Source organism: Urocampus carinirostris, chromosome 14, assembly GCF_059441175.1.
Source record: "Urocampus carinirostris isolate Australia breed hairy pipefish chromosome 14, RoL_Ucar_1.0, whole genome shotgun sequence".
Taxonomy (NCBI): domain Eukaryota; kingdom Metazoa; phylum Chordata; class Actinopteri; order Syngnathiformes; family Syngnathidae; genus Urocampus; species Urocampus carinirostris.
Window position 1 is genome coordinate 22,298,575 of NC_142362.1, and position 22,728 is coordinate 22,321,302.

Sequence of the window (22,728 nt, forward strand, 5' to 3'; positions counted from 1 at the left end):
ACAGTCATACACCATTTTCCTATTTTGCAAGCGTTTCCCTTTCTGAAGTCCCTGAGGATTAAAATGCTTTACAATACAATTCACAATTTTTAACCATTGAAACACAGATAGGGGAGTAGGCAATACTAGTTATTACCTGCCTATTGGGGCCATTAGGGTTCCTTGTCCAATTATCTTTTTACTCAAAGGAGCCGGGAATTGAACCTGTAACCTCTTCGGTCTCAAGACGACCGCTCTACCTCCTGAGCTATTCACTATTTACCACTTTTTATACCCCTTATAACTAACTTTCATGGGACCCATTATTCCATGCAGAGAAGGGAAATAAAAGCAAAATCACAATAAAATGAGATGTGATCCCTCTCATGGAGCTGATCAAACATGAAGAAGGGATCAAGCAGGGAATTATCACTATCTTCTGTGAAGTGGTGTAATTAACCCTCTGTTTTTTCTTCTCAGCATTATTTAGCCAAGGCAAATGCCCGCGACCCACTTTTAGACCCAGACGCACCGGCTGAGAAACGCTGCTCTATATGATATTCCACATTTCATTCTTTTAATTTTGCAGATTTAGCAAAAACGCTGCTGTGAATTTTACCACCAATACCGTAGATCTATTAATGCGTCCTTGCGTCTGCCCTAACTAGACAATTCCTAGGCAAACGCTCATACTTGCTAATGTTCCTGCTTTGAAATCAAAAGTGAATCGTTAGTATGTAAATGCTCAAGCTCGTCTGCGTACGCTCGTCCACGTGTGATTATTCATGTCTCTCGGAAGACTTGATTAAATATTCCGCCGAGCGGCAGAACAAATGAAGCACGCCGGCGTCCTAACAGGAGCTGACGTGTCTTTTAAATAATGTTTATTTATCGTTGGTAACATTTACCAGCCCTTTGTGGTCCGCTCCGCTCCCCCAGCATCCTTCAACCCTCCCCGGGCTCTGTAATGTCAGCGCCCGTCGGCCTTTTGCTACTTTGCGCTGAGTGAAAATTTTCTAAAACTTTCAAAAGACGGAAAGTTTTTAACCACGTTGTCCTACTTTTAGGCACAGTGTTGGGTATGTTACTGGAAATAAAGTAATTAGTTATTGTTACTAGTTACTTCACTTATAAAAATGATTTGTTTCTTGTCATATTGTAGTCTTGATTCTATCCCTGAACGCGTGTAATAAACATAAAAACATTAGCAACATAAAACCAAATCCAGGATCAATGATTCTACCAGCTACTAGTATTGCACAAAAATTTAGAAGTAAAACCTTAAATGACTATCTTGTTATTAACATTTTTGTCAGAACCAGAACTGAGACAGGACCCACTTGTGTTGCGTTTCTCTCAGGTTTTATTGGAAGAAAGAGAAAGGGTCGCGCCCACGATCAGGTGATTGCTGGACGCGGGAAGCAGGTCGCTCTGAACGCGGAAGTGGAGCTTACGTGTCGAGCGATGGCGGTGTCGGGAACGGAGAAACGGGTCAGTAGCCGGGACAGGAGAGCAAAAACGCGGTCGGGGTCGTAAGCGAGTCGTAAGCCAGGAAAAGAGAGTAGACGAGGTTGGGGACAAAAAAGGTCGAAAGCTGGGACAGGAGAGTAGACGTGGTCAGGATCAAAAATGGGTAGAAGCCGGGGGACAGACAGGAGCAAAAAACAAGTGGGAGTCGAAAAAGGCTTGCCTAGTGTTAACTAAGGTTTGCAGACGGATTGACAAAAGGGGACAGAAAGGAGGGGGTTTGAATATGGACAGAGAGCAAATCAGAGTCCGAGGCAGTTGGCGCCAAAGGAGCGGGCACATGTGAAGCCTATCGGTACTCATTACAATTTCAGTAATCAAACGGGTCATTTCAAATATTGCAAAGCCATTAATTTACATCTGTAACTTATCATTCCAGTCTGGTTGTTTGTGAATGTATTCTTTCTGGTACAAAACAATTATTGTAATCAATTGATGGCACGAAAAATAGTCTTAGACGCAGATTCTCATGTGTCCTTTTAATAAAGTGTCTTTTTTAAATTTAATCTAGGTATGAGGACTAAAATATATCATTGTTACCCACCATTGACCCCCTAAAAACCTATTGCCATTTTTTTGTTATCAGTGGTACAAAAATATAAAAAAAGACACAGGTGATGGAATGTGTATTGCATGACGTGATACCCAAAATATCATGTGTATTGTATGACGTGATACCCAAAATTTCTACACAAAGTCGTGTTTTCCCAGTGATTAAGTGTATAGTCACACAGTTCATATCTGAAGAGCAGGATAACTCTTTACACCGAAAAACAGCAGCGACCGGATGATGAGGGTGCTGTATCTGAGTCTGATCAAAAGGCTTCTCTTGCTACTGGTAACCATGGAAAAAAGCACTAATAGATAGGGAGGGGCACGGCGAGGCTGTACTTACCCAAGACACACCACAGGAAGTGGTGCCCCGACAACACAAGCAGTGAAGGGATCCGTGAATTGTAAACCCATCAAATTACTCTCACCTAAAAGTAGCGGTGGACGCGGTGAAGCCTTCATATTTCTTGTGTAATCTTGAGAGCTTGCATACGAACACTTAGCCGAGATACTCCATGTCAATTTTGTCTATAGGCTCTAAACCATTCAAAGATGTCCACCTCCATTGTAGAGTACTGTCTAAAATGTTGTCTTTTTTCCAGGAATGGTGTCAAATTTAGAAATTAAAAAAAACTAAATTCAGATCATGTTTATCTTGGCTACGTAATAAGCCAGATTCATTACCCATTCCCCATTACCCATTTTTTTGGAGCTCCAACTCGTAAGAAACCGCTACATTCGGGACAGTTGTATTCTGACCATCACGGAAACCTGGCTTAATTTGAGGATTCCCCATGCTAGCATGTAGCTCTCTAAATCAGTTTCTTACACTGAAAGTAGAACCGCTCGAAGTTCATTGTACTTTTGTATGATGACAATAAAGACCATCCTTTCCATTGCATTTCTGTGTTCTGTGTTTTTTCAATAGTTGTTATTTCGTTTCAGTCTTATACTCTCAGTCGGTGAGGACGTCAGCTCGAGGTAATTTTGACTTTTGGGGACTTGTATGAGGGTAAAATGCTACTTTGCGGATTTTCATGTTTCGCGGGGTTCTGCACCCCATTAACCAAGATAACTGAGGTCATACTGTATTCTATTTTATAGTTGTAATAACAGTTTAGGGTGTAAATTGTATATGATAGGAAGAATATAGTATTAGCAGTGAGAATTTTTTGAGACCGTGCCACCATAACTGTGTTTAGTTGTGTTTAGTAGGGCTATATAGCCAAGCCAACTCCATATAATCATGCTATTAGCAGTAAGATGCTGGCGGTCTTAGAATTTATTTTTCCGGGGCAACAGTTTCAGATTAGATGGCATTGAAATTCATGCACTGTTTGTAACAACGTTAGAGTTACCTTTTTTTTTTATTAATAACACATTACAGTATTCATTGTCAAGAAAAGTGGTTGCGTTCCAGGAACGCGTCACTTTGTAACATTTTACTCTCAACACTATTCAACTCATTTCCTGCCATTAGGTATAAATATGTTTTCAGAAGCATTGTCCCATAGTGCTTAATTGTAAAAATATCTCGTTGTTTTTTTGTTCTTTTAAATATTATAAACGCTTTTGCACTGCTGATCAGTACATAATAAGCCTCTGGAAATGATTTCAATATGATTAATTACCACTAGACGGCCGAAATGGCTTTATCCGATTGTTGTCCACATATCAAGGAGCCCCCACTCCCTCGTGTTGCTTTGCTTCTGCTATCTATTGATTGAGAGTGTGTGGGCGACCCACGAATGACCAAATTCGTGTGAACACGTCACTGGAATAATCGGACGCATTTCTCGCAAAGTTTATGCATCGTTCATGCATAAGTTTGGTGTTGTTGCATTAAAATGTTATTTTTAAAGCAAAATGCCACTTGTGTTTATTGAAAGGATTGTCTAGATATTGGAGATATCACAAACACAAAAAAAGCACCAGTGTGAAAGTTCTGCTTGTAATTCATCCTTTCACAAAAAGCTGTTTTTCTCAGTTTTTATGGAAGCGAGTATTTTTCAAGAAACTAAGAATTGTTCAAGGATAAAAGCTAGTAAGTTTTTCTTATGAAAGATGAGGGCTGATGCTTTTTTTATATATATCCTGTGCCTATATAGCTACAGAACACAATTTTCTGTTAGCCTTTAAAAACGAGGCAAAACAGGAAAAATGCCTGGAACCTGCACTTCCCATTTGAGGGAAACGTCTGGCATTAAGTGAGGTAAGCAAGTATGTAAAGTGAGTAAAAACAAAACGGTATTGAAGTATAAGAGAAAGCCGGATCACTGTATGATAAGTACAAAGGAATACATGAATACAAGAGCGTCAACCATCTGCATGGAGATACATTATTCACCGCCTGGTCCTGGGCGTCCACGGATATCATTATACTTCAATTAATACAAAGTATACTTTTACCAATGCAAAACTCCACGGTTTGAATTTTACTTTCAGAGAATGTCAGCCCCACTCGAGGTCAAAGGTAGAAGATTTGCACGTGGAAAGGCGTATATAAAAAAGCACACGGGCGGCCGTCGACAGTCGAGCGGGATGTCAGCGGCATCGAACGACGGAGTGGAAACATTTTAAAAAGAAGATTTCAAGCTAAAACGGTAGGTTTGTACTGATATTAAGGGTGGGCGGACCGATCCAAGTATCGATATCATGGATACTGAGTGAGTACTGGGATGGGATCTATACCATTGTCTTAAAATCGGTACCGTCTTCCCATTTTAACTATGACCATAATAATGTTGTTAGTGTGTCGTAAGATTATAATCGATTACAACTTTCAAAATCGATCACGGTTTCACTGTGCGCTACTGATTTTATTTTCAAAATATTGTGCATTTACAGGTACAGTAGTTTCCGGACTATAGGGCGCACCTGAATATAAGGTGCGCCACCAAAAAAAAACCCTCATAAATAAAGTGTATTGAATTGTAAAGCATATGAAATTCAAACTGAAGAAGATAAAAACCTATTTCAAACAACATCAAATTAGAAAATCTGGTTCCACAGCTAAAGTGAATTAATTAATTTATAATTAGTTGTGTATGTGGGATTTTTTCTTTGTAGTCCTGCATTCCCGAAAATATTTACAGTATCTCTGGCTCTACAAAGGTTTTGCTGCTTTTTTTTTGTTTGTTTTTTTAAATGTGAATATATTCTAATACCTCTATAAAAATACACATTACTTAATACACAATACTTCAATAAATCGGAGAGGAGGACATTTTTTTCTTGATTTGGGTCTCATGGTGAAATTAGGGTGGGATTGTAGGTCATAGAGTCGGACCAGTTGAGAAACTTTGTTTTATGATGTTGATCAGTGTTGTGTTTTCTTTTTCTTATATTTAATTTGTTTTTATTACACAAAAAGAACACGCTAGAGCACATTTTTTATATCCATATTCAACTTTAAGCCACATGCAAGAGATTTTTACCTCCTTGTCATTGTCGTTAGGATCCAAGTCAATTTCAATGCACGACACCGGAATTACGGCCCGGGCGATGCGACTCAAATGTCAGCGGCGGTGTAGTTCACTTGTTAATAATAGGACCCGTATTTGCTTTGCAATCATTTAAATGCCTAATACGCCATTTTCATAAATGTTGCTCTAATGAAGTGAGTCCGCCACGCTTATGAATACACATGAAGAGACCAGACAAAGGGAGTAAGAGTCATTTGAATAGTTTCATTAGAGTTGTACATAATTTCTCTCTATTAAATATGGTAAGTTGTTTGATTTTTTTTTTCTGCAGCCTGCGTTTATACGCAGCGACGTGCATAGGGAAAACAGATATGACAGCGCCCTCTTTCTCAACGGCATTAATAAACATCAGAAAGTCCGAGGGCATTTGGGGTTAAGGAACGGTGAAGGTATTTTCTTATTTACCTTTTTAGATACTGGAAGTCGCGTACACTTTTGCTAAATTTGCAAAATTTTCATTCGAGGGGAAACGTTTTTGTGCAAATATGTAAAACAGGATGTTATTATTCTTCAGGTATCAGAATCACCTTTATTATTATTGTGTTGCCACAACAAAATTAGAGTTACATTTTAGACTCTAAATAAATAAACATAAAATATTATGAATAGAAATATATAAAGTATTGACATCTATTCATGTGAGCTTGTGGTCTAGTGTGTGGATATCTCTTGGGAAGAAACTAAATAAAAACTATAATTTTGAAAAAAATACACAGGTTTTGTGTTAATTAAAAGGAGCCGTTCGTACTATCATTTATTTTAATTGTATCAGGTTTTTATGCTTATCTGGTTTGGAAAATCCTAATCTTTGGCCTAAATGGATGTTTATAATTTGAGGTTATTTTTGTTCATATTCATTCTTTAATCTGTAAAATACCTTAATGCCACATTTGATCCACAAACTTCAACAAATTCAAATGTTTAATATCCCAAAAATTGGTGAACATGTTTCTTTGTAGCAAGAATTTAGTATTTTCTGCAAATGTAGAAAATATATTTACATTTTTTCCCATAATCTCCTTGAAACTGTTTAATTGACTTGTAATGTACAGTATATTAGATAAACAGTATATAGTATATATATATATATATATATATATATATATATATATATATATATATATATATATATATATATATATATATATATATATATATATATATATATATATATACATATGTATATATATATATATATATATATATATATATATATATATATATATATATATATATATATATATATATATATATATATATATATATATATATATATATAATAAAAAACAATATCACAACATTTTGTTTAAAAATACCAGAGTATGGAAACATAAACATAAAAATGTCATTTAGTCAAAGCAATGAAAATAATCCTAGATTAAATAATTTAAGATAATTACCTCATAGGCAGAAACTATGTGCACACTTTGACATTAAATAGCCAATTTTCTGTTTCAGATTTGATTTTAGAGCAAGAATGGCGGACACTGGGCTTATAATAAAGCTGAGGATATAAGATTTACACACACAGATGTGTCTGTACTTCAGTTTTATTTTCACATTTCCAGAATGTTTTCTGATTTTTTTTATCATTATTATTACTATGTTTCCACAAGCAAAACTCATTATCCTCCTTTTTTTACCCTAAAACATAATCTGGGGGAAAAAGTATATTGGATAATTAAAGTCAAAGTGTGTGTACATTTGTGACACCCTGTAGTATTATTATAACTGACTTACTCGGATAAGATTTTGTTTGTTTGTATTTGGCAATAAAACTTCCATGATACATTTGTTGTTCATCAGCTTTAGTGAAGAAATTAAAATAACTACAAAATTTCTGAAATACTTAGTAAACATTAAAAAAACTGAATGTGCCACATAATTGTTTCTGTATGTATGAAAACAACATTCATTTAAAAAAACATATTTACAACACAGTTTGTTTATAAACAATTATGCAGTAGATCTTATTTTTATCAATCATATTACAATACTAATGAGTATTTTCAATTAAAAAAAAAACATTTTTAGACGGATATAGTTAGTCAACTCTTGAGTTGCCATTGATACCAATATTATTAGTATAATGTATACAATCACCTTGCTAAAAAAGATGCTATTTTATAGGTCAGTGAAATCTCAACTGTGAATGTCTTCCCTTAATATTGCATTTTACTCATGTACATTTATTATTTCTATTATTTTGTTTTTGGTATTTTTAAATGGCCATTTAAAGAGAGCTGTGCTTTTCAACCACCCTTGCGAATATGGATAGTTTTGCCTATCCCTAGATATTACATATCGGATGGACTACACTAAAAGGTGATATTTAAATCACTCAGTTACTACTACAAAGTCATATTTCTTTAAGATTTTTTCCTTTGGTCTTTTTCTGAGCCAACTACATTAAAATACAATCCAAATTTATGCTTGCAATTAAGATCAATTCAGTAGAATACTTATCAATGGGATAACTTATGTATTGGTGACATCAGATTTAAGAAAAATGCGGAAGTAATCATGACAACATTTTTAAATATTTCCCTAATCAGATATACAGTATGTGTCTGTTTCCTTCCTAGGGTCATCACCACCCTAATCAAGCACCCAACACTGTGAAATATAGATATCTTGCCAGTTGCATTGAAAAAATGGGTACTCATCTACTCAACTTATTTGAGAATTTCTGTTTGTTGGTTAATGTCACTGTACTAGTTTGAATTGCACTATTGTTACAATGCATTTACAACAGTATCCAAGCACTACTTTGTAAATATTTTTGCTTATTTATCCAGACATTCTTTTCATAATTGTTTTCTCTTTAAAGTCTTTATTACACGTTTATCCTGGAGTGCCATGTGTCATCTTGTTGAAAACAATGTTCACTACTTTATCAAAAACAATAAAGACAATCTGAATCCTAATTTTGTTTTTGTCGGATGTCAAACGACACATAACGAAGCGCGTAAACAATAAATAAACTCCCTTTTGTAACCCAAAAATCAAACAAATATGATGATATCACCTTGTCCATGATAACCACTGATTTGCCGGTATAGTTTAAGGCCACACAGTAAATGATATGCAAGAATTATATTTGAATATTTATGGCAGAATCCATCAGCTCTTTGTAGCGCTGCATTAATGAACGGCCCGAGGTGAAGCGCACCATCCAAAACAAGAGCGGGGGCATTAACGTTTCCAGCTAGCGCCTTACACCCCCTAAGATTTTTTTCTAAAGCAGGGACGAGTAAACTTTTTGAGTCGCGGGCCGCAATAGTTTGAAAAAAATTGCACAGGGTCTGGGCTGGAGAGAACAAATAGCTGATCAATGTATTTAATGTTTCGTCTGTGCTGATAGAAGGTCTTTAAATCTGATACTTAGGCAATATATTAGGGAAATGTATAACACAAGGCTATCCATTTTTTCCTTGTTTGAACTTACCTACATAAGTTGTTTCATTGTTTGTTTACAAAGGGACCATTTGATCCAATTTTCACACAAAATATTTAGAGATATATTTTTTCAACAAATAAAAACTTTAATCAAGAGTAATAACAAAATAATATCGCCCTTTTTTAATCACTGAATTGGATCACTTGCGTTGCCCAATTTCGTTGTCACAATATGTTAACCCATTTTGTAACAATGACAATAAAGGTATATTCTATTCTATTCTATTCTTGAAAAACTCAATGCATTAGGGCTGTGGACCGCAACTGGCTCTTTCCAAATTTTGTGTTGCCAATCCCTGCATTGAGGCTATTTCGAAAGTGTTTTATTGTATAAAATGGAAAGTCTTGATAAATAGTAGGGATTTTTGAGAAAAACAGGTAAAGATTCTTCCCCAGGGCCATCACCACCCTTAGCAAACACGCAAAACTGTGAAAATGTATATCTTGTGACTTATTTGGAATTGTTTTGGTTCCTGCTTAAATTCAAAGTCAAAAGTCAAAGTCAGCTTTATTGTCAATTCTGCAGCAAAAACAGAGAATTTAAATTGCGTTTTTCTCAGCTCTTGGTGTCTAGAAAATAAAATAAAAAACACAAAAACACTATGCTAAGACGTACTACACTAAGACACACATGTAGACATCAAGACAGATAAATAAACAGTGCACAAATAAGTCATAAAGTGCATAGTTGTACCTTGTAAACAAAAAGTTCTGAGCTGCTCAGCTGTAATTATGAACTATTCGTTCAAAAAAGAAATATTTGCACTATTGTTATAACTTAAGCCGGTATCTAAGCATTACTTGGTAAATAGTTTTTCCTATACTGGATATGTTTTCTCACATTTCTTTCTTCATTACCTGTTTATCCTGAAGGGCCATGTCTTATATTGTTCCATACAATGTTTCACAACATTGATATCAATGACATTAAAGATAATTCAGGTGAGGAAAAATGTAACCAGCTATTTGAAGTTAGCCATCAGCGTAAAAAGAAAAATACAGTTTTTCTGGAGGTACAAAAGGGGACACAGGCTAAGAAATCCAGGGGAGTACATTTGTAATTAACAATTAAATAAATAACATTGTAATGGGTGTTTCCACAACTTTTCTGTTTTTATAAATGGTAGTCAGCTACAGTGGGTGGTTTGTGGTGGCGTCTGGCTTTGGAGACATCCAGTTGACTCATTTGAAACTGCAGGTCATTGTTTGATGAGAAGTGGCTCATTTTTTTCTTCTTATGCTTCTCTCAGAATCGTCTCACAGACCGGATTAAATCCGGCAGCGGGCCTCATTCATATACATACAGCGGGTAGGCTGTAATTTGGTGAACCCACCGCAATTCTCTCCAAATGTCAACTCTTTCGAGATAAATCAGGGCCTCCGTTTTAGACGATCCAACTTTTTGAGGGGTGGTCTTGTTTCTGAGCGTTTGAGGCTAAATTAAAGTAAAACGTGAATGAATATGCAAGCGAAAAAAGCTGGTTGAAGAGTCCAAATCGACTCCTACACTGAAAGAGGAAAACATTAGCATGCCTTTGAAACAAGAGACCTTGACAGTGAACAAGAGCCATCCATGCACACTTTGGAATGTCATTTATATGCACAAAGTGAGACCGAGGGGGTGCAAATGTTTAGGGGGGCGGTGGCTTGCAGGTGGAGCTCTCGGTAGCTCAAATGGAAGTTTTAACACATCAAGGAGTTTCAGTGATCTTGTTGGGGAAACGAGCAAAACATATGGTCACCGCAGCTCCATATTTGAATGCTGTAAAAGCGTGCATGCGTAAAAAATAGTACTATTTTTTTTTTCAAGTGTAATTTTACTCTATTTCAAGATATATTAAAACTCTTTCAAGTTAGAATTAAATAATCCTCAATATAAGCAAAATCGTCTACTATGGCAGATGGTTGTTTTTATAAACTTGAATGAAAATAATTTTTAAAAAGTCAACAAATTATCTACCAGCGGCTAAATTCGATTATAATTCAAATTAAATGACATTTTAAATGGTACAATTTGTTCACTTTGAGTGTCCCTAGTTTGTATTCTTCCTTGTGCATTGTCGCACTCCTTTTCAGTTGGCCTACACAATACCGCGACATCTATTGGTTAATTATTACACACTGTCTCTTTAAAAATCCTTGTAAATTTCTAAAATTAGTTAAGCCCATAATATAAAAACAGTTTTGTCTGAAGGATGTGGTATCTTTTGCTTTTTCTTCTCATAGTTAAATGAAAGGAGACGTATTTTGGAGAATGAAAAACTGACGTAAAATATAAAACAGATATTTCTTTTTGAATAAAGTAGCACGAAATAATTTTGAAAAAATTTGAATCTTTTAGAAAATGGTGTAAGTTAGCAAAAGGAAGAAGAACTAACTACGAAGGGTGTAGTGACCAAACAGTAGCCTTTTCCTTTTTTACCAGGCCAGCCTTGTTAGCCTAATCTCATCGCACACAAATTCCACTATTTGCTAAAGTATTCAAATAAGTCTATCATATTTCTTACACATTCATTCAGTCCTCATTTATCCCAAGAGAAAGTGAGTGATCTACGTTTAGACCAGTTTTATTTTTTTTTTAAAGAAAAGCTGTATTGTTGTCAGCGACCACTCCAGAAAGTGACGTTTTTGGTTATTAATACATTCAAAAGCCTTTACTCTGATGTAGATATTTAAAACGAATTGCTATCAGGTCAAGTCAAGTCATTTTTATTTTTATTTTATTTGTATTTTTATTTGTATTTCAAAGGGCTTCACAGGTTATTACATATAAGAAGTTTAGGTTATTCATATGCTATAGAGTAGAAGTGAGTTTTAAGCTTGGATTTAAACATTTCCACTGAGGTTGCAGATCGGATCTCAGGGGGAAGAGCATTCCATAACACCGGTGCCCGGATGGAGAACGCTCTTGAACCAGCGGAACACTTCTTGGCTCTTGGGATCACCAGAAGACCGGCCGGCGCTCTCAGAACGAAGGCTTCGGGCCGGGACATAGGGGAAATCAGATCTGAAAGATATGAGGGGGAAAGTCCATGAATGATTTTGTATAATAATAAGAGAACCTTAAAATCACATCTTAGGCTAACAGGGAGCCAATGCAGGTTAGCCAAAATTGGGGTGATGTGATGTCATGTCAAATAATTTAGTTTTCAGTTACAATGTTGACAAATTTGTAAGCAGATTTACGCTTTGGTTGAAAGTGCAAAAACTTCACACCTGATTTCTTTATAGTGTTTATATATAGCTATTAAATATTTTGTTTCCCCCCTCATTACAGGCTTAGGTTTGTTTGCTAAATCTTCATACCTTCTGGCAGACTCACCGTGGAAATGACATTGATTAAAAACAAGACCAGCTGATCAGGGAACCTGTGAGTTTTTCCAAGCGGCTGTGTTGAAGAAATAAACTTATCCAGTTTCCAGTTTACCTGGGATCTAATTCCAAAGCAATGAATATATATCTACAGTATTTCATGTATTTAGAATAAACGCTATTTTGGGGTCAACTCGCAAGCGTGTCATTCAATGCCCTAACACTAATTTACTGGTTAAGAAATATAAATATAACAATATTGCAATAGTTGTCAATCTTAACAGACCGTCACAACAAACAATGTAAATGAATCAATGAATGTCCTGTATCGTCACTAGATAGATAGATAGATAGATAGATAGATAGATAGATAGATAGATAGATAGATAGATAGATAGATAGATAGATAGATAGATAGATAGATAGATAGATAGATAGATAGATAGATAGATAGATAGATAGATAGATAGATAGATAGATAGATAGATAGATAGATAGATAGATAGATAGATAGATAGATAGATAGATAGATAGATAGATAGATAGATACTTTATTCATTCATCCCCGAACAAGTACAGTGAAATTGGAGGGCTTCTCTTTTTTGTGCAATTAAACCAAAATAAAAAGGTAAACGTGTAAAAGGGTAAAAACATTAAACATCTGGCCTAAGTTATAATAACAATAAAGCAATAAGGAATAGTGCATTGCAACAATAGTGCAATGAAAATTAATAGATACATTGTGCTAATAAACACTGTAGATGGGACCCACAACACATTTCACCCACTTTCCAATAAGTTTGAGGCAAGTCAAGTTTATTTGTGCCCTTCAGATTCAGATTCAGATTCAGATTCAGATTCAGATATACTTTATTGTCATTCTAGTACACGTGTATACAGAACGAAATGTCGATACATCTGACCCGCACAGTTTCCTTGAATTTACAGATATAAATAAAATGTTGTATTGAGTTGGAGTATTGAAGTACTACTAATATACGGTACTAAATAATTATGGCTATGTATAGTATTCATGGTATTAATCACAAGTAGTCTTAAAGGGCTGCACAGACCACTGATTATTGGAAACCAGACTTTTATTACACCATCCCCTGATCTAAAACCTGCATGAGGGCAAGGAAAAACTCAAAAACCTCAACATGAGGAAAATTAAGAAACCTTAGGAAGGGACCACACATGAGATAATCCCCCTTCCAGGATGACCAGCCTGCAATGGATGTTGTAATGACAAATAATACATAGATATTGTCAACATAAAATATAGGTTATACATATGCTATAGAATAGAAATGTGTTTTAAGCTTGATTTCCACTGAGGTTGCAGATGGAATCTCAGGGGGCAGAGCATTCCACAACATCGGGGCCCGACTGGAGAACGCTCTTGAACCTGCGGTTCTCTTCTTGACTCATGGGATCACTAGTAGACCAGCATTTTCAGAGCGAAGGCTCCGGATCAGAAGATAGGGGAAAATTAAATCTGAAAGGGAGGGAGCAAGTCCAGAACCTTAAAATCACATCTTAAGCCAACAGGGAGTCAATGCAGGTTAGCTTAAATAGGGGTAATGTGATCAAACGCTTTTGTCTTAGATAAAAGCCTAAAGTAGAGCTAACAATTAGCGTGAAGTTTAGATTTTCCGAACAATTAATGCAAAGAAAGAAAAAATCGATTCTGAATAAAGTTGTGTAAGCTTTTCTCCTAGAACACAAACAAACTATTCCTACCATCCGAGTAAAAATATTTATTTGTGTTAGTATCTCCATGTTGCAGACAAAACAGGAGCTTCGCCAAACTCATAGCATTTTCAGCTGCTTTGAGTGCCCGTAGCAGCAAGAACAGAGATAAACATGGCGACAACTCCTAGACAGGGATTCCACGAACTAAAAAATATAAATTCCCCAACCTAAGTTTTTTTTTTTTATCATTAAGTCAAGTCAAGTCATGTTTATTTATATAGCCCTTAATCACAAAGAGTCTCAAAGTGCTGCACAGACCACAGATTATTGAAAACTAGACTATTATGACACCATCCCCTCAGCTAAAACCTACATGAGGGCAAATAATACCCATATTGTCAACATAAAATATAGGTTATTCATATGCCATAGAATAGAAGTGTGTTTTAAGTTTAGATTTAAACATTTCCACTGTGGTTGCAGATCGAATCTCAAGGGGAAGAGCATTCCACAGCACCAGGGCCCGAATGGAGAACGCTCTCGAACCTGCAGATCTTTTCTTGGCTCTTGGGATCACTAGTAGACCAATGTTTTCAGAGCGGAGGCTCTGGACCGAAACATAGGAGGGAATTAAATCTGAAAGGGCAAGTCCATGCATGATTTTGTATACTACTAACAGAACCTTAAAATCACATCTTAACCTAACAGATAGCCAATGCAGGTTAACTAAAATCGGGGTAATGTGATCAAACTTTCTTGTCTTAGTTAAAATCCTCGCTGCGGCATTTTGTACCAGCTGAAGGCTCTTGATTTTGGACTTCGAGAGACCGGAGAGTAGTGCATTACAGTAATCGAAACGCATGAATTATAACGTCTGCATCCGACTGAGACAGCATGCGGATTTTAGCAATGTTGTGAAGTTGAAAAAAAAGCTGTTCTAGAAATATTCTTGACGTGTGATGGAAAAGGACAGATTGAAGTCAAATATGACACCTACATTTTTTTATTTTTTTGAGTCACTCTGGGTGATATTACATTTGTCAATGTTTAGAGCAGTTTTTGAGAACAAGTCACGGCATTTAGATGGACCAATAACTAACATTTCAGACTTTTCAAATTAGGGCACAAGAATTTGAGAGACATCCATTCTTTTCTCTCGGTGAGGCAGGCCTCCAAATTTCCACAGTTTAGTGTGGAAGATTCCTCCATCGGAAGATATAGTTGAGTGTCATCTGCGTAACAATGAAAATTGATATTATACTTGTGAATAATATCACCTAATGGAAGCATGTAAATGCTGAAAAGAAGGGGGCTAAGTACTGAACCCTGCGGAACACCACCGGTAACACTAAAGGGCTCATCTCATCTCATTAGCCGTACCGCTTATCCTCATTAGGGTCGCGGGGGGCTGGAGCCCATCCCAGTCATCTCCGGGCAGTGGGCAGGGGACACCCTGAACTGGTTGCCAGCCAATCGCAGGGCACACAGGGACAGACAACTCACTCGCCCATTCACACCTAGGGACAATTTGGACCGGCCAATTCACTTGAAATGCATGTTTTTGGAATGTGGCAGGAAACCGGAGTGCCCGGAGGAAACCCACGCAAGCACGGGGAGAACATACAAACTCCGCACAGGAAGTCTGGAGCTGGATTTGAACCCACGACAGGTTCCCATGACATGAACTGTGCCGCACAAGCGCTAACCACTGCGCCACCGTGCTGCTCGGGCTCAGATGTATGATAGTTTATTTATTTTCGCTCAGCATTCATATTAAGGTTTATTTTTTATTAATGAATGAAAGTTTTTTGTACCAGTAGAAGGCACTAAATATTACATACTGTCCCTTTAAGAGGAGCGTAATATATTTATCAGTGCTTTTTTTAATGGAAAACCCCATCTGTCCCACCCTCACCTGGACCCAAGTCGATTGAGTTTGTGACCCCTGATTTACAACATGTTTGAAAACAATATTTTTCTTAGATAATTGGGGATTCAAAAAGTTTTTACTTTCTCCCAATTCCATTTAGAAAAAACAGCATAAATTACTTTCTTGTAAACTGTATTGGTTACACATTTAATAGGCCTGTTACTATTATGTCTATAGATTTGCACTTCTGAAAAAGTTGATTTTCCAAATGTTTGTTTGCTGCTCCGAGCTTCCTTTTGGGGGAGATGCCGGAGCCCGCCCCACTTTGAATTATGCATAGTGATGACACAATAATAGAGTCCTCTGAATTGTAAATCCCTCGCAATTATACAGCCCATTGTCTATTCATGATTTCAGTGACCAATGGGGAATTATGTAAAACTATCTCCAAAAAGGACGGCGGCGTTTAATGTGACTTGCCATACTGTTCATGCAATGCAAATACATGGTCCGTATGATGGCATTTAAATGGAATCTGACCCGTGTGTCGTGCGGGATTAGGACGCATTTGGGGGATGAGCTATGATAACTGCTAACGCACACTCGTGGGCATTGAGAGTGCTCCCAAATTTTTAAACATGCAAAATGTGTGGAAATAGTACACGTTTTTTGCATAAAAATACAGTAATCTCTCAGTTATTGCGGTTAATGGGGACGGGAACCCCCCCACAAAACGTAAAACCCGCAAAGTAGTGATGCCCCTTCATAAAAGCCCCCTAGGATCATACCTACCTTGAGATGACGTCCTCGCCGACTGAGAGTATACGACTGGTACAAATTAACTATAAATCTACAAATAAAAACACAGAACACAGAATTGTTGTTGACTGAATGGTCTTTATTGTCATTGTACAAAAGTACAAAAAAGCCGGAGGGCTTCTCCTTTTAGGGTGAGAAAGAAAAACAAATAGTGGCTGTGTGTTAGCCGGCCAAACAACACACGATGGGCAGTCAACAAGCGCCAACCAGAACCAGACAAACCAGGAAAGCCCTCGGCAGCCCAAGACACGTACGGTGCGCTAGGTGGTCAAAACTATACCAACCCTGACACAAACGGAAAGCCACAATCACCTACCTAAAAGTAGGCAAAAGAGGTTCAAGCACGCAACTCCAATGGAGTTTGGGCTTTCTGTAAGAAAGCCCATATGGCATGATACATTATTACAAACGAACAAACAAACAAATGAGCAACTTCAACAGTCAAAAGGCCTTCAGCAACGAGGTAGGCAAAGTTCCAATTCCTCCAAGCAGAAATGAGCCCAATGAATTAAAATTGCTGTCTGTTTTGGAGCTGCCTCACATGTTATGTTAACAGGATTCACCTTGTTGATAATATTGATGATTTCACAATTTTAGAGGAAACAAGCCAGATGGGTCAACTTTGAGACTAAATTACTTGAGTCCCCCAATGCATGGAATATTTTGCAACTTACTTACTTGCATAATTGTAAACACTACACCTTCTGTGCCGAATTAAAAAAAAAAATATGTTTGGGAATACATTTAAGAGCCTCCTGGTGGTAGTGTGTGTATATATATATATATATATATATATATATATATATATATATATATATATATATATCTCCATCCATCCATCCATTATCTGTACCGCTCATCCTCAGTGCTGGAGCCAATCCCAGCTATCTCCGGGCAGAGGGCAGGGGACACCCTGAACTGGTTGCCAGCCAGTATATTGATATCAAAAATAAGCAAAACTGAGATTAACTATTATATGAACGTGTATGTTTTAAAATACTGTAAATTGAGGAATTTGCATTTAAAATAACATTAGCTAATTCTGCTGCTAAGGGTACCCCCAAAAAAATTAAAAATATATTTTAGTCATTTTTTTCCCCTTTTTTACCTTCATTCTTCTTTTTGCTCTCTATTTTATGATTTTCTTGCTTTTTATGTTTTCTTTTCTATTTTTCCTTAGTTTTTCTCATTTCGTCCTTTCTGTTTTCTTATGTTTTCTTTTTCTATTCTTTCTTCGTGAAAGTCGGGCGAAAAAAAGGGGAAAAAATGGTGCATTTTGGTCACTTTGAAACTCCATAGTTTGTGTTCTTCCTTGTGCTTTATAGAACTCGTTTTAGGTTGAACCACACAAGCGACATTTAGTGGTCAAATAAGACAAACAGTCCCTTTAATCTAAGTGCAGCCCACAGATATTATGGATTAATTTCTTACTGATTAATATATTTTCATATTAATTCTTGATGTTTTTTTAATTTAAGATCTCATTTTTTGTGGCAATATTTTGAAATATATGTGTATTAAAGATATGTATTTGAGAAGTGTTTACATTTTGTGTAAAACCTGATTGGGCCCCTTCTTCATCCAGACCTTAGTTCCAGCGGACCCCAAGTAAATTTAGTTTGAGACCCCTGCCGTAGCAAAGGCATATATACATTTGTATATGTGTGTGTTTTTAACTCACCTCGACAACTGTGAACAAAAAAATAGATACTATGATGCAAATCTTTGCATTTGTCTGTCAGAACCGCATCAGATGGTAGACCCAAACGCGTCACGTTTCACACAAAAGTTTATTGCGATATCGAGGAAGTCAGGTAAGAGGAAACAAACGCCAGCAATCCGGTGATTGCTGGACAGGAGGAGCAAACAGCTCATGGGATTGGAGCGTGATCGGAATGCGGAAGTGATTCGCCGGGACGGAAGATCGGAGCGTGGTCAGGGGCAAAAATGGGTCAATAGTCGGAGCGGGAGATCAGAACGTGGTCGGTGGTCAAAAACGGGTCGTTAGCCACAGTGGGAGATCAGAGCATGATCAGTGGTCAAAAACAGGTCGTTAGCCGGAGCATGGTCAAATGGACAATAGTCAGAGACAAACGGGATTTCAGGAACAGACGAGTAGGAAATGGATGAAGACGGGACCGACGGGAGCCAGAGTCAAAGTGCTTGCTTTGCGTATGCAGAGGTTCGCTGACGGACTGACCAGGAGTGACTGGAGTACTGGGTACAAATAGGAAGGGAATCAATCAGGCAACTAGCAGCAGCTGACGCCAAACGAGCAGGCACAGGTGAGTGCAATGAGTAATCATGACATTGTCATCAAAACTATCAGTTTCTGATGCATTTCTGCCATTCAGTCACCTACTCGACAGATCAGCGACGTAGTTGATAAATATGAAGATTTATTTCATTGCTGACCTGAGCAATGGAAATATGAACCCTTTCATATTTATTTATATATTTAGACAACCAAATAAATATGTACAGTCTTATTTTTTTAAAGAATACATCGTTGACAACGTCGAGATGTCTGCGGCTATGTGTCAAGAAACATGAAAGTGGCAACGACTCGTACCACAACCTGGTCACAATAAATTTACATAGAAATTAGGCAAGTCAAGTTACAAAATAAAATACAATCAACAAAGACATCAAATACTATGATGAGATCTTAAATTTGATTTAAAGGGACAGGGTGTAAAAAAAAAAAAAACGTTCATTCAGGAAACAAAACAAAACATTGATTTGAATACTAGGCAAAAAATCCTGGACTATCATACCAATAATATTTTTTTTTAAAAGTTGTATTTCTTTTACATAGTGAAATCCCTACCTGAGATCGCCATGTTTGTCTGGCAACTTGCTGCTATGCTGCGCTATGTGGCACTGGTTTTCATTCACATTAGATAATAAAGTGTCATTTAGTGGTCAAATATGACAAACTGGGGTGTTAAATGTTATAGTCTTTTACCATGGACAATATTGTCTTGCATTAAAGTAACCTTTTAAAACTACAAAGAGAAATGGAAGCAAAAGTCACTAAAACTCGTCTGGATACATAGGGTTCTTTGTCCTTTGTGAATCACACCGTCACCGGTGGAGTCAAACGGAAAAAAGGAAGGATGTGGTTACCAGTTCCAAGCAAGGTCTGCTAGATTGCCATCATAATAACAGGTTCTGTCTGTCGGCTGTGCTAGCATGCATGTCCTACCCGCAGTGAGCAATCACGAAAGACAGGCTAACCGTATTCGCTGTGATGTTTATGATGTATTTTATTTATTTCTAACTTGATTTTCAAAGGCGGTTACACTTGTCTCCTTGTCCTTGGGGGAGAGGAAGGAGCCTGGTTGTTGAACGGTGAATGCAGTTTGAGCCATCTAACGGCATTTAGTCCTGATGTACGCTATCATCAAGAACCTGTTGTATTGGACAAGATTTTGGGGCAGGAACCTATCAACTGGACATTTTGTTATTACCTATAACACATTTAATGTGTATGGTGTCTGTTTATTGTCTGTTGATGCCCTTGCAATATGAATTGCAGTCTTGTAATCTTAGAAGGGGGATTACCTCATGTGCGGCCACTTATAAAGGTTTCTCCAATTTCCTCATACTGAGGTCTTTGAGTATTTCCCTGCCCTCATGAAAGTTTCAGATCAAGGGATGTTGTAATGGTGGTCTGTGCAGCCCAGGCTATTAAGGGCTATACAAATAAAATGACTTGACTTGACTTTAGTACTTTAGCCAAAACTTAAACCATTTTGAGTCACACAAATGTGACTAGAGTCATTTATAAAATCGGAAAACTCTTATTTTCAAATGTATAGGAACATTGTCAACCTCAGGAAGGCGCACACAAAGCATGCACAACTCACGGTCAGAGGGTGAGCAGAATCAAGTCCCTGGGTGAGCATATCAGTGAGGACCTGTCCTGGAGCCATTTACATTCCTGGACTAAAAAGCCTATCAACGCCTGTCCTTTCTCAGCAAAGGGGGATAAAGTGCTCCAATCCCCATCGTGCTCTCATTCTACAAGGCCTCATCGAGAGCATCCTGTCCAGCCACATCACGTTGTGTTATGGCGCCTCAACCGTGTCCTACTAAAAGACTCTGCAGCACATTGTGAGAACGGCAGAAAAGGTAATTGGTGTTTACCTCACGTCTCTACTGGACATCTACAATTCCCGCCTCACCCACAAAGCCACCGGGATTGCAATTGACCCCACCCATCTCATAGCCTCTCCAACCTGCTGCTGTTAGGGAAGTGACAGAACCAGCAGGCTCAAGGACAGCTTCTTCCATCGGGATATCAGGATATCCGGACTCTCTTCCTGCCCTAGCCACTCCCACCTCTCTGCCTTCTACTAAATCAACGCAAATTTGCTCTATTTAGATTCTGTCTAAAATTTGCACATTTTTTATTCCAAACCTTGTTTATTTGTATATTTTTTAACTGTTATTTGTTATTTCTATAGTGTCTTATTTATTGTATGTTTTTACATGGTGAAGAGGAAGTAATTCAATCTGTGCTGTATGTTGCGCATATAGCATATTCAATAATAACGTAGAAAGTTGTTGTTGATCCTAATGAGCATTTGTGGCACATGTTAAGATTGGGATATCAATCCCGCTTCACATTTGCGATCCTTCCTCCGCTTCGTTTTAGACCACCCTTCCTGGCCTTTCATCATCACACATCTCACCTCATCCTCTATTCTCCTCACCTTCTTCCCATCCCTCCGCCGCTTCTCGCCAGGTATTTGTTCAGGAATCTCTCGGTGGAAATTACACTCCATCTCCGGCGCTCCCTATCAACACACAATTATCACGGGCAATCATGCAGAACAGTGTTCAATTCAGCTGGAACTCCCAGTCTGATGACACGGCGCAGTGGAAGGCTGCCATGCTGCACAGCCAAAGCTGTGGATGTGGCGCAATGAGAGTTTTTTTCTTTTTTTTAATCTTATTAGGATTTCATTCAAACCAGGGAGTGAGGCAGATAAGGAATCAACCCAAGGAGACCTATTTTTTTCTACAGGTAGACCATGGACTAATCATGTGATCATATCGTACATTATATTAGCATTTGGCAACCTTGGCGGTCCAATATCGTCGTGACCTGTGCTAGTTTTCTCTTTTTTTGTAGTTTTTGCATACTTATCGCTAATTTTTTGATTACTCTACATAAGGACTCCCTTTGTAGCTCACTTATTTGTGTTTAGAAGGACACTGTGTAATATTTGACAAGCAGATGTTTCTGTGTTGTGTTGTACAGCTGCTAACAAATGCTAAAAAGCACAAGGGAGAAAACAAACTACAGAGAGTCAAAGAGACCAATTTCTTCTCATATTTGCCCAGCCTATCACAAGGTTCTCGGCAGTAGCTGTGGCAGCAAGATGAGGGACAATTGTGTCAGCTGTCTGTGTGAGTCTCGTGTTGTGTAAAATAAATACAATTTTCTCAGCCACGAGTATTTCTAAATGGCATGTTTGTATTAAAGTTGTTTTTTTTGCTTAATATTCAAATCAATATTGTTTTTGAATGAAGTTTTTGTTACAACAAAGTACATAATCTCCATTTAAGGGTAGATGTGGTTAACTTGTCAAAGGTGATGATCATTATTATAACAATGATAGGAATTGGTAATGAGTCCAATGTTGCAAGATATTTTGTCAACCTTTGTCACTCACATAGTTGTCATAGCAATTTATTTAAAACACATTAAGATAATACTTATTTCAGCGTAATAAGCGTTATGGAAGAATACATAACAGTTTTCAATAAATGTGATATTTGGAAATTTACTGTTTTGAATCACTGCTTAATCACAAAGTCCAAAGTGATTTCTACAAGGCATACAAGCTGCAAATGCTCCGTTCTTTACTGTTCCATTCCCCTCACAAGACAAATACGAAGTTGTTTTAGGGACGTTTAGCGGGGAGGGCAAATTTTTGGCACAACATCTTCCCCCCCTGTGTTCACTTTCAAGAGGCAGCTAGCTCATAGAGATGTTTCCTTCGTGAACGACACAAG

General features: G+C 37.4%; 1 long non-coding RNA gene across 1 annotated transcript; it reads left to right on the plus strand.

Annotated features, from left to right (window-relative positions):
- Positions 1-4,539: 4,539 nt before the first annotated feature.
- LOC148352973 (uncharacterized) lies at positions 4,540-8,454 on the plus strand. Its single transcript, XR_015852764.1, has 3 exons — positions 4,540-4,661; positions 5,815-5,932; positions 8,129-8,454. It is a non-coding gene; the product is annotated as an uncharacterized LOC148352973 (long non-coding RNA).
- Positions 8,455-22,728: the final 14,274 nt, after the last annotated feature.